This window comes from Nansenia antarctica (genome assembly GCF_963989245.1).
Source record: "Nansenia antarctica genome assembly, chromosome: 8".
Lineage (NCBI taxonomy): Eukaryota > Metazoa > Chordata > Actinopteri > Argentiniformes > Microstomatidae > Nansenia > Nansenia antarctica.
Window position 1 is genome coordinate 10,895,673 of NC_137678.1, and position 12,340 is coordinate 10,908,012.

Below are 12,340 nucleotides of genomic sequence, written 5' to 3' on the forward strand. Positions count from 1 at the left end.
AGACCATTCATTCATTTATATACCTCTGAGTCTGTTCTAGAGCTCTGAGTCTGTTCTAGGGTCAGGTCTGTTCCAGGGTCAGGTCTTGTGGACTCAATTTGATGAATATCAAACTATTTGTTTGTTCAATATCTTAATTTCTCTTTCTTGTTTTATTGCTGGCATGTTGTCACCGCTGATTGTCCCCATTCAATCTCAAAAATGTAACACAACTTGAATAGGTATGAATTTCTCATTTATGTTTGTGCATGTATGTGTTGTTTTAATTGATTTACCCATTCATTTGTGCAACGGAGACCTCCTTGTGCCTGTAAAATGTCCTTTTATCTAACTGGTAATTTATGAATAAATGTTGCAATGAATCACCTATGAGGACTGACGTTTGTAATGTAGACATTTACAACATGGTTAGAAAGGCTGGAGTTTATTTACTGTATATTTGAACATCTATTACATTTACATTTTTGGCATCCAAAGTGACTTACAACAAATACATTTGTCTCAGTAAGTGAATCATCTATCCATCAGTCATCATAAGAACAAGTAATCTGCTATGACCAGGGGCCATTGGCAGTTACAATGAGGACTCTGTGAGAGTATTTTTATTTATTTATTTTTATAGTAGAAAAACTGTACAGGCGGGTAGTGGGATGAGGAGGTCTTTAGGAGGGACAGTTACGATCTATTACATGTCAGTGCCTTATGAGTTAGGTCTGTGTGGAGTAAAGAAAAAGAAAAAAGCCGAGAAAGTCAAGAAAAATGGTGATGGCAAAGCCCTTGGAAATGTAACCATGAAAGAAAAGATTAACTGCATTTAATCTAGCATTCATGTTTACATTTACATTTTTGGCATTTAGCAGACGCCTTATTCCAAAGCGACTTACAATCAATACATTTGAATACTAAGCATGTGAATCAGCAGTCCACTATTCGTTGCAGGAAGAGTACTCTAGCTCGGGCCCGGGGCCACTGATAGAAGGAAAAACCTTCTCCCTATTATCGCCTTCTACTAAAACTTCTTTTTTTTCTTTCTTTTTTTTTTACTGGAGAAACTGAGAAACAGTACAAGGGGGGCAGTAGAAGTTCTTAGGGACACAGTAGAGGGGAAAGCGGGTGTCTTTAGGAGACGTAGTGGTGAGGGTCAGAAGATGTCTCAGGAGGAGCAGTTAAGATGTAACCTGAAGAGATGGGTCTTCAGTCTACGACGGAAGATGGGTAGTGACTCTGCCGTTCTGACAGCCGTGGGGAGCTCATTCCACCAGCGGGGAGCCAGTGTTGTGAAGAGACGTGATCGGGCAGCCCGACTGCTGAATGTGTGTTTTACTGAAGCAACACTCTCATAACCAGTGTTTTACTTCCCATGTTATTATGTTCCCATGTTCCCCGTTAGTGTAACGCACTGGCGCTCAAAACAAAGACGTGGTTACACCAAAAACTAGTATAGAGGGTGGCAACAATTATAATTTCTTAAATAGCGGTTAAGTCATTAAAGCCGAGCAGGTGATTTTATATAGAAGGTGATCAAATACCAACATATCCTACAGCTGCAGCGGAACATGCGGAACGCACATTACACACACACACACACACACACACACACACACACACACACAAACAGGCCCCTACACACACACACACACACACACACTTTCTTCTCCCCCCCTGCTCCTCCAAGGAGAGGAGTGAAGGAGAGAGGAGACGAGACTAGGAGAGAGAGAGACACGCAGAGAGAGAGAGAGGGAGAGAGAGAGAGTCATTTCTCTAACCACAATATCCCCCACTCCTCTCCTCCTCTATAGTGTCTCCCCCCTCCTCCTCCACAGTGTCACACAGGCACTACACACACACGCACCGACACCGACACACACACCGACACACACACACACACACACACACTCACATACACACAGGCACCGACACACAAACACACATATGCACACATGCACACGCGCACACACGCACACACACACACACACACACACACACACACACACACACACACACACACACACAGGTAGAGAGACAGACAGACAGACAGACAAACAGACAGGCAGACAGGCAGACAGAAAAAGAGGTGGAGGGGACAGATGAACTGATGGAGAGATTGTTGGGAATTTGTATTAAAATCACTAGAAGTGATAAATCATGTACTATGTGCTCATTTAAATAATATGTGAATGCGGTCAGTTGAGAACAATAGGAAGGTCACGCAAAGCCAAAAGAGAGGTTCTGTTTTTGAGCGACAAGAAGACAAGCTCCTGACTAAAAGAACGTTTTATGATTCAAACTGCCTATAAATTACTTATTTTTACCTATGTGCTAACAACCATTGTATACCTGCTGTTATGATATTCTATTTTTCTGTACTGATTTTATACTTTCATAACTAATGATTAATGATAAGTATATTCTTCTATACTATACTTTAACTTGTAAATCGAATCCTAACTCATATTACTGTGCAACTTCAAATGTTTTCACAAGCTACTGATAAGAACTCAACTCACAGCTCTGCTCACAAAGTATGATATCACCATGGGAACGAGACGCTAGCAGGACACTCCAGCTGATAACATACATACACTCTCGCACCCACATACCAGAAGAATTGAAGGCCAACGCTAACGAGAAGACCTTCTGCAGCTGCAACGGATTTGTGCTGACACTTGGAAAACTACCAGATAGAGGGGGGGGCATCACCCAGCCCAAAATGTTTGATGAATGGTATAAAGACTATGTACCAGGGCTAAACGAGAGTCTGGTCTGGTGGAACTCTTGCAGTTAACTTGTTGACGGCTAGCTGAGACGGGCCTGCAGAGGTGAAACTAGATGAGACCACTTTTCCATGGAAATGATATTGCTTGCTGATGTGCTTGAATAAATATTATCTTAATGAACAGTTCAGTAGTGGTGCCTAATATTTGATTGGATCATATCATCTTAAGAAGTGATATCAAGGACGTCTCGTTGAGATTAAACGAACTCGCTTGTAAAGTGACGACTCAATTAAATCGATACTGGAGAAGTTGATCACCTTACAAAATTGGTGACCCCGACGTGATCTTCAACGGGATGCAAGGAGGAGTGGGCGAGGCTGGGTTCGGACTAAGCACTTCCACGGTACCAACACAAAAAAGGTGAGCAGAGCCATTTAATGAAATCTGCTTAGGTAGACAATAGTATTCTAGGTGGAAGTGCTGGGCCATGAATCGTATGTCAAACCCATTCTGATCTGTGTCTGTGAAGAATCCGTCAAAAGTAAGGATAATCATTAATTAAATTGACATTCTATACATTATTGAACACCACTGTCTGATATTTAAGCACATCTTGTATTAACGTGTAATAAGACCCGCCGAGGTCTAAAAGAAGGGACAGTAGCTAAGTCCTGGAAATAAAGAGGGGTAACCAGTCCCCAGGATAGACCCGCCGAGGTCTAAGGTAAGGAAAGACACGACAGTCCTGGATATTAAGAGGTAACCAGCCCCCAGTTTAGACCCGACGAGGTCTAATGAAAGGACGGTGTCCCGAAGGTTGAAATACCTTGCAAACCAAGTGAGAAGTGAGGTCATTGCGAGTAGGGTAGCGTCTACGGCAGGACTGCAGTCCGGTAGAGGTCCTAGTATTAGCGTGCCTCCTCTCACAGCGGGCGCTAAAACAATTGTGACGTTAGGATTGTAAGGTTCTATCATCGTTTTAGTCAAAATTGAGTTTTTTGCATAATCTGATCCAATTGAGTGGTTTATTAATGTGTGGTGGTATTTTTAAATTGTTGACATTTTGAGTGGGTAATTCATAAAATACAAAGGTTCCATCTCACAAAACATAATGGAATGTAAAAACGTTGACGCTCAGTGTCTCTGAACTACCCTAAACGGAGATAGAACCTTATCATTCTAACCTCATGCAAAGGTGTTACGTAATATTGTATGTAAATCATAGTTGGAATTGTTATTATTATTGTAATTATTACTGTTAAAAGGGATAGTTGAGTGAGGCGCCCTGGAGCGACTGGGGGGTGTTTCATCGGCGTTGCTGGGGGAGAGTCCGGGTTTGGTCTGACGGGTCTCGCGAGAGTTCCTAAAAATATCCAGGCATATTCTGGGTCTCGCGGGAGTTGTCGGAGGTGGGCCGGGTTTTTTCCTTTGGCGGCGTTGATGGGGTGCTCCCCTGGTGCTGAGTGCTCCCTGGCTTGATATCGCTCAAATATCACTTGCAAACGTTGTAAAATAATGTTATGCCTCGATTGAGGAGAAAAAGAAAAAGAAAAAAAGTGTTGTGGAGCGAGTGTGTCACACCATTTGAGCGCGGACAAGAGAAGGAGAAGTGGCTCCGCTAGAAGGAGTGTCTCTATTGACGCACGGTGATCGCCGTATGTAATAGTAGTATTTTGGGGGCAATAATAAGATTGGTGGACCCCTTATGGTTTGGAGATGGTTAAGAATTTCATCTCAGACTGTGATGTGTGCAACAAGCACAACCCGAAAACAGTACTTAAATGCCCAATGGGCACATATCCAGTGCCTCCCTGCCCATTTCGAGAGATATGTATTGACTTCACGGACATGGGGTTAGACAATAGAGTACAAGGCAAAAGATACTTGTTGGTGGTGATTGATAGATTTTCAAGGTGGCCTGAAGCATATCCGTGTAAACGGGAGGATGCTGCGTCTGTAATAAAGTGCCTCTTACAGGATTTCATACCACGGTTTGGCTTCCCTACAATGATACACTCTGATAATGGGTCACATTTTAAAAATGTCCATATGGCTGCAATTGAGACAGCAATGGGGATTAAGCATCGATTTGGTTCAGTCTATCACCCCCAATCACAGGGGCTGGTTGAAAGGGCTAACCAATCTATTAAAAGAAAGCTTGCTAAAACCTGTGCCTCGACAGGACTATCGTGGGTGGGGGCATTGCCCATGGTGTTGATGGCAATGAGAAATAAGACCAATTCAGTGACTCATTTGACACCCCATGAGATCATAACTGGTAGACCGATGTTGGTGCCGACAGGCATGATACAGAGACAGAGGGAGGTGGCTTCGACCTCCTCTCCATGAAAATGAATATGTCAAAACTTTAACTAATCTCAATCGAGTTTTCTCTTCACAGGAACTGAATGCTGCGGAGAAAGCAGACAACGGCAAAACAGACTCCTATTTTAGACCCAGGCGACGTGGTGGACAAGACCGTGGGAGGTATATTGACCACCTCACACGCTGTCAGAGTCGAAGGTAAACCGGGTACAGGGTGGTCTCTCTTGTCACACTGTACCAAAGCAGACCCACCACATGTATAACATTTTCAAATTCCTGGCGACTCTGTCAGCATGCACTAAGCCTCAAATAATGTGGAAAGTAACACAACAAGTGGACTATTAATCCATGATATTAGCGATCACCTGCCTGTCTTTTCATTTTATGAATGTAATTATAGAAGAGGGAGTTAAAGGAAATGACATACAAGACAGTAGAACTGAGGAATCCATATCTGTTTTTAGAAATGAGTTATTAAAATGGAATTAGAAGAGTATATATGAAGAATCAGATGTGGACAAAGCGTATGGGTTATTCCTAGAAACATTTAAAGTTCTATATGACAAAAACTGCCCACTAAAACAATGTAGCAATAAGAATAAATATTCTGAAAATCTGTGGATGTCCAGGGGCATTCAAAATGCATACAAGAAAAAGTATACTCTATAAAGTGTATGTATAAAGCATGAAACAAAGGAGGCAGGGGTTACATATAATAAATACAAAAAACAAACTAATTAGTATTATGAGAATATGTAAGAAAGATTATTATACCAGATTATTAGATGAGAATAAAAATAATGTTAAAGGAACAAAGTAGAACATTTTACAGACAATGACGGGAAAATTAGCCTTATAAATTAGGTGGTGGATGGATTTAAGAAAAAAAAAAAAAAAAAAAAAAACATATATATATATACAGTATATATAAGTATATATATGTTGTTGATATGGGGCCAAAACTAGTTAAAGAAATAAACGGCACTGGAAAGAGATTTGCTGAGGAGGACTGTGGAGAGAGAATCACTGACTCAATATCGATGGGAACTGTAGGAAAAAATAAAAATATTTTACTGATATACTGATATGGGAAACAAATGTATGAACAAAACTTCAACAGATAAACACCTCTTCACCAATTACAGACCGGTATCCTTATTATAACAGTTAGAGTTAGGGTTAGGGTTAGAGAAACTATATGATGAAAGACTGGCCAATTTCATTGAAAAACATCAACTACTAATGGATAGTCAGTATGGTTTTAGAACAGCTAGATCTACTGCCATGGCATTAATGGAGCTAGTAGAAGCAAATAACAACTTGTACAGAGAGAAAGAAATATGCATTGGGCATATTCATTGACCTTAAAAAAGCATTCGACACAATAGATCATGAGATTCTACTTTAAAAAAAAAAAAAAGGACAGGTATGGTGTCAGAGGGGTCGCACTTGAATGGCTTAAAAGCTATATTAGTAATAGACAGCAATTTGTTCAAATAGGCCAGAACAAATCAAGGTGCTTAAATATTACCTGTGGTGCCCACAGGGGTCGAATTGGTTGTCTTGGCAGATGACAGAAATATGTTATGTTATGGGGAAGATCTGCAGCAGCTTTTAAAGGTGGCAAAGAAGGAATTGTACAAATTAAAATGCTGGGTTGAGACAAACAAGCTATCATTAAATCTGAATAAAACCAAATTCATGCTATTTGGAAATTGCAATATAAATACAGACCTCCATCTGGAAATTTAAAATGTCTAAATCAATAGAGTATATGAAATCAAGTTTTTGGGTGTCTTAAATAGACCACAAACTCTGCTGGAAACAAAGTGAAAATATCTGTGCACAAAGATTGCGAGAAGCTTGGGACTTCTGGGTAAAATTAAATACATCTTAAATCAGAAATCACTATACACTATTGCATACTCATTATACCCTATCTGTCATATTGTGTTGAAGTTTGGGGAAATACAAACCAACCTAGAAAAGATATGCACATTGCAAAAAAGAGCTATAAGAATTGTACTTCATGCTGGGTATAGAGGATACCAATTATTAATAAAATAAAATAAAAGTCAAACTCTGAAATGTTGAGAATTGGTTAAATTCAGAGCTGCACGATTCATGTTTAAAGTAACACAAAATAAGGTCGCTGGCAACTTACTAAAATTGTTTTGTTCATGAGCAGAGATAGGGGTTGTAGTCTAGGAGGGAAATTGAATGAAGAACAGCCTGTTGTCTGTGCAGCGCTCAGGGGCAGGTGCATCTCAGTTTGTGGGGTGTCCATTTTGAATGGCCTTGATGTAACAATGAAAACAAGTAATACTATTGAGTGGTTTGGAGGGATATAGGTTGGAGGAGCTTGAGAATGACGTGAACTGGTATTTTTGTGGACATTTGGTTCCTGGTTAGCTATAGTGGATAGCCATATTATTATAGATATTGATAGATAATCTATTGCGTAAAGGTATGATATTGTGGGGAAGGGGCAGGACCAGGTGGCTTTTGTTTCTTTCTGTCTTTTATCGAACAGGGCAATTGCCGACTGTTGCTTCCATGTCGAGGAAGATATATTTTATTTCAATTTATATCTTATTTTATTTGTATTTTTATTTATTTTTGGGGGTTTGTTTTTGTTGTTGAAGATTTGTGTGTTTTTGTGGTTGAAATGTTCGAGATAAATGGAGAAGCAAATCAAATCAAATTAAAATGTTTGGTACAACTGGGTTATAGCCACAATTATTTATACAATTTATTAATTAATTATTAAATTAACTGGGTTAACTACACAATATCCACCATTTATAAGGTAACATGTTTAGTCTGCTTGAAACAACCTAAAGAGAGTACGGTACACTGTTTCTCCCCCTACAAGCCTGATAATTGTTCAAATTCTTCAGTAGGGATGGGACGAGGGGGAGAACATGCTGCCCCGGTATAAATAGAACTAAAGGCCCCATGATATATGAGGGACATCACCCTTTACACTTAGAAAAAGCCTACGACTGCCTTAACAGGACGGGAAAGGGGGGCGACGTGGGACGCCTTAATACTACGCACTTCTGCAATATGTTCATGAGTGCATGGTCAAGACAGGGAAACATTTGTGAACGGGACTTTACTTGCGCATGTTGGCGGGGGGGGGTTCAAGGATACCAAACAAGGGCTGTATTTATGCCTCTGTTTTTATACTTGTTAATCATCTTATTTTTTGTGATTTTTTGAGTCCTTTTGGTGTGCTGCACATTTTCATTTCCTTTTCGGCGGCGTTCCATGGGTAGGCTCCTTTAACTGTTATACATCTTTGTTTTGCATTTGTTTTAATCTTTGTTTTCATAAATATACATATTCCTCTGAGTTCGTAATTAGTCTGTCTAACTTGGAACAGTCTCTGGATAAAGTCTGGCAGCATCTTATATATTTTTTTACTTTGTAGAATTACTTGTGCCATTTTGAAGTCCACCAATTCTTTAAATTTGAGATCATAGGGGTTTATGAATAATTTGTTAGTTGGGTTAGGCAGGGGATTAGGCACCCCGAACCTAGCCCAAAACAGGCGGCGGTGGAATTGCAAAGTTCCGAGGGCACGTTAAAGACTAACTATAGTGCTGGGGAGAGGACTGAAGGCCCCCGTGTCTGATGAAGTATGAATGAACATACTACCGTGGTACCGTCTAGTCGGCGCAGCTGTCGCATCTAGGTGTGTGGGCAGTGCGTGGTACGTGGGCGACAGCCCACACCTAGCGGGATGTGAGGGGAAGTCACACCCGTGAACAGGCAAGGCTGGTGTAAACGGTCAAAGTTTCTAGACCCATAGCGAAGTGGGCTAGGGATCAGACCGTCGGTTCCCAACTGGGCGGCCAATCACCGCTACAGGGTTGGTGTTTAGACACTGACTGGGGATCGCTATCGACTGGGTCACCGGCCGGTTGGGTCGCAAAAGCCTTAAGCCATAGGGAAATGGTGGCTGCGCTCAGCTTAATGTACAGTCAGGCCACTGTAAGCTGAAACCGAATGCGTTAGTAAGCGAGCAGTGCTTTCCGTGATCAGAGCTCTGAAAAGGAGACGTCTGGGAAGCGGAAGGGGTGGGGGTAGACTGACTCTGACCTGGGGTTGGAGGGCAGTAAACCTCCATCGGAAAGGGTTCCAGCCTGAGACTGCGCCCTGGGAAGAGGGGAGGTCTGAAGGAACCAAGTGCTTGATAGGCAGCTCTGTTTATTTACGGTAATAGCATTCTACTTACTATTTTACTCCCAATTTCATTGGTAAAAATGTTATCTATTAAAGGAGCACTGTTAATTGTTATTCTAGTCGGTTTTAAGATTGTAGGAAATACACATATACTATACATTGTGTCCATGATGTCTGTAACATTTTTTTTTGTGTTCATTTGGGTTCAACAAATCTATATTTAAGTCCCCTCATACAAAGACCGTCTTTCTGTCATTTAGTTCATCATAAATATCAACCATCCTATATTTGAATGTGTCAAGACAGGATCCTGGCGTTCTATATACACAGCGTATTATTATGGTCTTAGAGTTCTCAATATTTTATTTCTACAGTGACACAATCCATAATGTTTTCTATTGTTATTGACTTATTATTATTTGTTTACTATTTTACAGTCAAAGTCATTATTTACATACAAGGCAACTCCTACTCCTTTCTTGTTTGTTCTGTTGGAGGTAAATAGTTCATAGTCCTCATGTTCCACATCGGCTTCTTTCTCTTTACTGAGCCATGTCTTCGATACAGCAATGATGCTGAACTTGGTGAACTGTCTCAAATAGTCCTTAGTTTTCTTAAAGTTTCTATAAAGACTTCTACTGCTGAAGTGTATTGTTGATAAAATACCATCCAATATTATATCACTTTTGAATTGTTCCTCTGTGTAATAGTCACAGTTGCAGACGGTTATTATTGTTGTAGAAGTGGTTCGATGTTATTATTGTTGTAGAAGTGGTCGATGTTGTTCTCAATGTCATACATTTTGTGCTCTGTAAAGTCAAAAGTTTTCAAAGTTCAACTCTTCATAGTTTTTAGGTGCAGCTGGATTATAATCCACACAGTCCAGTGATCCCATTTCTCGAAACTCATCATCATTTATATCGTTTAGTGGAAATGAATAATCCTTGTCCATTCCCATTTTGTCAGTCATTGTCTGTTCAAGTATTTCCACTCAGATTTGAGTCAATTGTCTGTTCAGGTATTTCACAGTCATTATTTGTTCTCTCACCATAATCCCTTTGGAGGTTTCAGGAGATCCATTGGGCCTAATCATCACTTTACAGTTTCTTGTCTAAATGCCTTGCAATTTGTTTTGCTTCCTTAGAATGCGTGACTGCCAGGCAATTTCAGTAAACCTGTAGCAGACATGTTTGGAAAGGTGGGGGCTCACCCCATAGATATCTGCTTTTAGATTAGAGGCACCGCTGAAGGGACGCTCGAAAGCCGACACAGACGAAGAAAAAGGAAATTATGCTGCAGATGCAGCCGCTAAATCAGGAGGGGGTGGCTGTGATGCAGGAGGTAGTAGAGCCGCCATCTAATGATCGCAAGGTTGGCAGATCGGCGGTTCGAGCCCCGGCAGGCCACATGTCAGAGTGTCCTTGGGCAAGACACTGAAACCCGAATTGCTCCCAGGGCCGGCGCCTTGTATGGCAGCTTGCCACCATTGGTGTGTGAATGTGTGTGTTGGTGAATGAGAAGCCATTGAAGCGCTTTTGGATAAAGGCGGTATGTAAGCGCAGTCCATTGATATGTCCCCAGAGAACATCAGCTGGTCTCAATCCAGCTAGACAAACCTAAATGCTCTGTACAGACTATAGATGACATACAGGGGGCCGCCTCCCCCCAAGAAAGGTCAGTGTGGGTAACAAGGGGGGTGACGCAAAGCTGGTTGTGGAGAGCGCATGACGGAAGAATAGTGGCCCGTGCAGGTCTAATGAATGTTATTGGTGCTGAGGCACATGGTAATGAGAAATTTGGAAGATGGTGATGAGGATGTTGGTGATGAGGATGTTTACAAGAGGTGTATGCAAACGCTTGAGTTAGCACTGTTATTGGTGACTGTTTTGTTAAATGAAAAAATCTGGCTATGTCTATGCTCACTGCCCTCCTCATCTCTGCCACATTGTTGATCCTGTTTGATCCTGTTTGGCTATCCCTTGCATTAGAGGCCTGGCACAGCGACTGATTACTACGGCCCTAACCAAGGTTGATGCTGGAACACAGATGCACTTACAAATGCTTATTGCTGAGCAGCAGCAGTCACTGTTGGAGGGTGAGGAGATGGATCATGATACAGGAGTTGAAGATATGTTGTAATTATGGAGTTTTGTGAAGGAATGGTGTAAATAAAGGCATTTGCGGTCTACGACCCATCTCACCTTTCTGGCTACAAATTCTCTGTAATGGTCATAATTTTGTTTTAATGACCAAAGGGGGGATTTGTTGGGAATTTGTATTAAAATCACTAGAAGTGATAAATCATGTACTATGTGCTCATTTAAATAATATGTGAATGCGGTCAGTTGAGAACAATAGGAAGGTCACGCAAAGCCAAAAGAGAGGTTCTGTTTTTGAGCGACAAGAAGACAAGCTCCTGACTAAAAGAACGTTTTATGATTCAAACTGCCTATAAATTACTTATTTTTACCTATGTGCTAACAACCATTGTATACCTGCTGTTATGATATTCTATTTTTCTGTACTGATTTTATACTTTCATAACTAATGATTAATGATAAGTATATTCTTCTATACTATACTTTAACTTGTAAATCGAATCCTAACTCATATTACTGTGCAACTTCAAATGTTTTCACAAGCTACTGATAAGAACTCAACTCACAGCTCTGCTCACAAAGTATGATATCACCATGGGAACGAGACGCTAGCAGGACACTCCAGCTGATAACATACATACACTCTCGCACCCACATACCAGAAGAATTGAAGGCCAACGCTAACGAGAAGACCTTCTGCAGCTGCAACGGATTTGTGCTGACACTTGGAAAACTACCAGATAGAGGGGGGGGCATCACCCAGCCCAAAATGTTTGATGAATGGTATAAAGACTATGTACCAGGGCTAAACGAGAGTCTGGTCTGGTGGAACTCTTGCAGTTAACTTGTTGACGGCTAGCTGAGACGGGCCTGCAGAGGTGAAACTAGATGAGACCACTTTTCCATGGAAATGATATTGCTTGCTGATGTGCTTGAATAAATATTATCTTAATGAACAGTTCAGTAGTGGTGCCTAATATTTGATTGGATCATATCATCTTAAGAAGT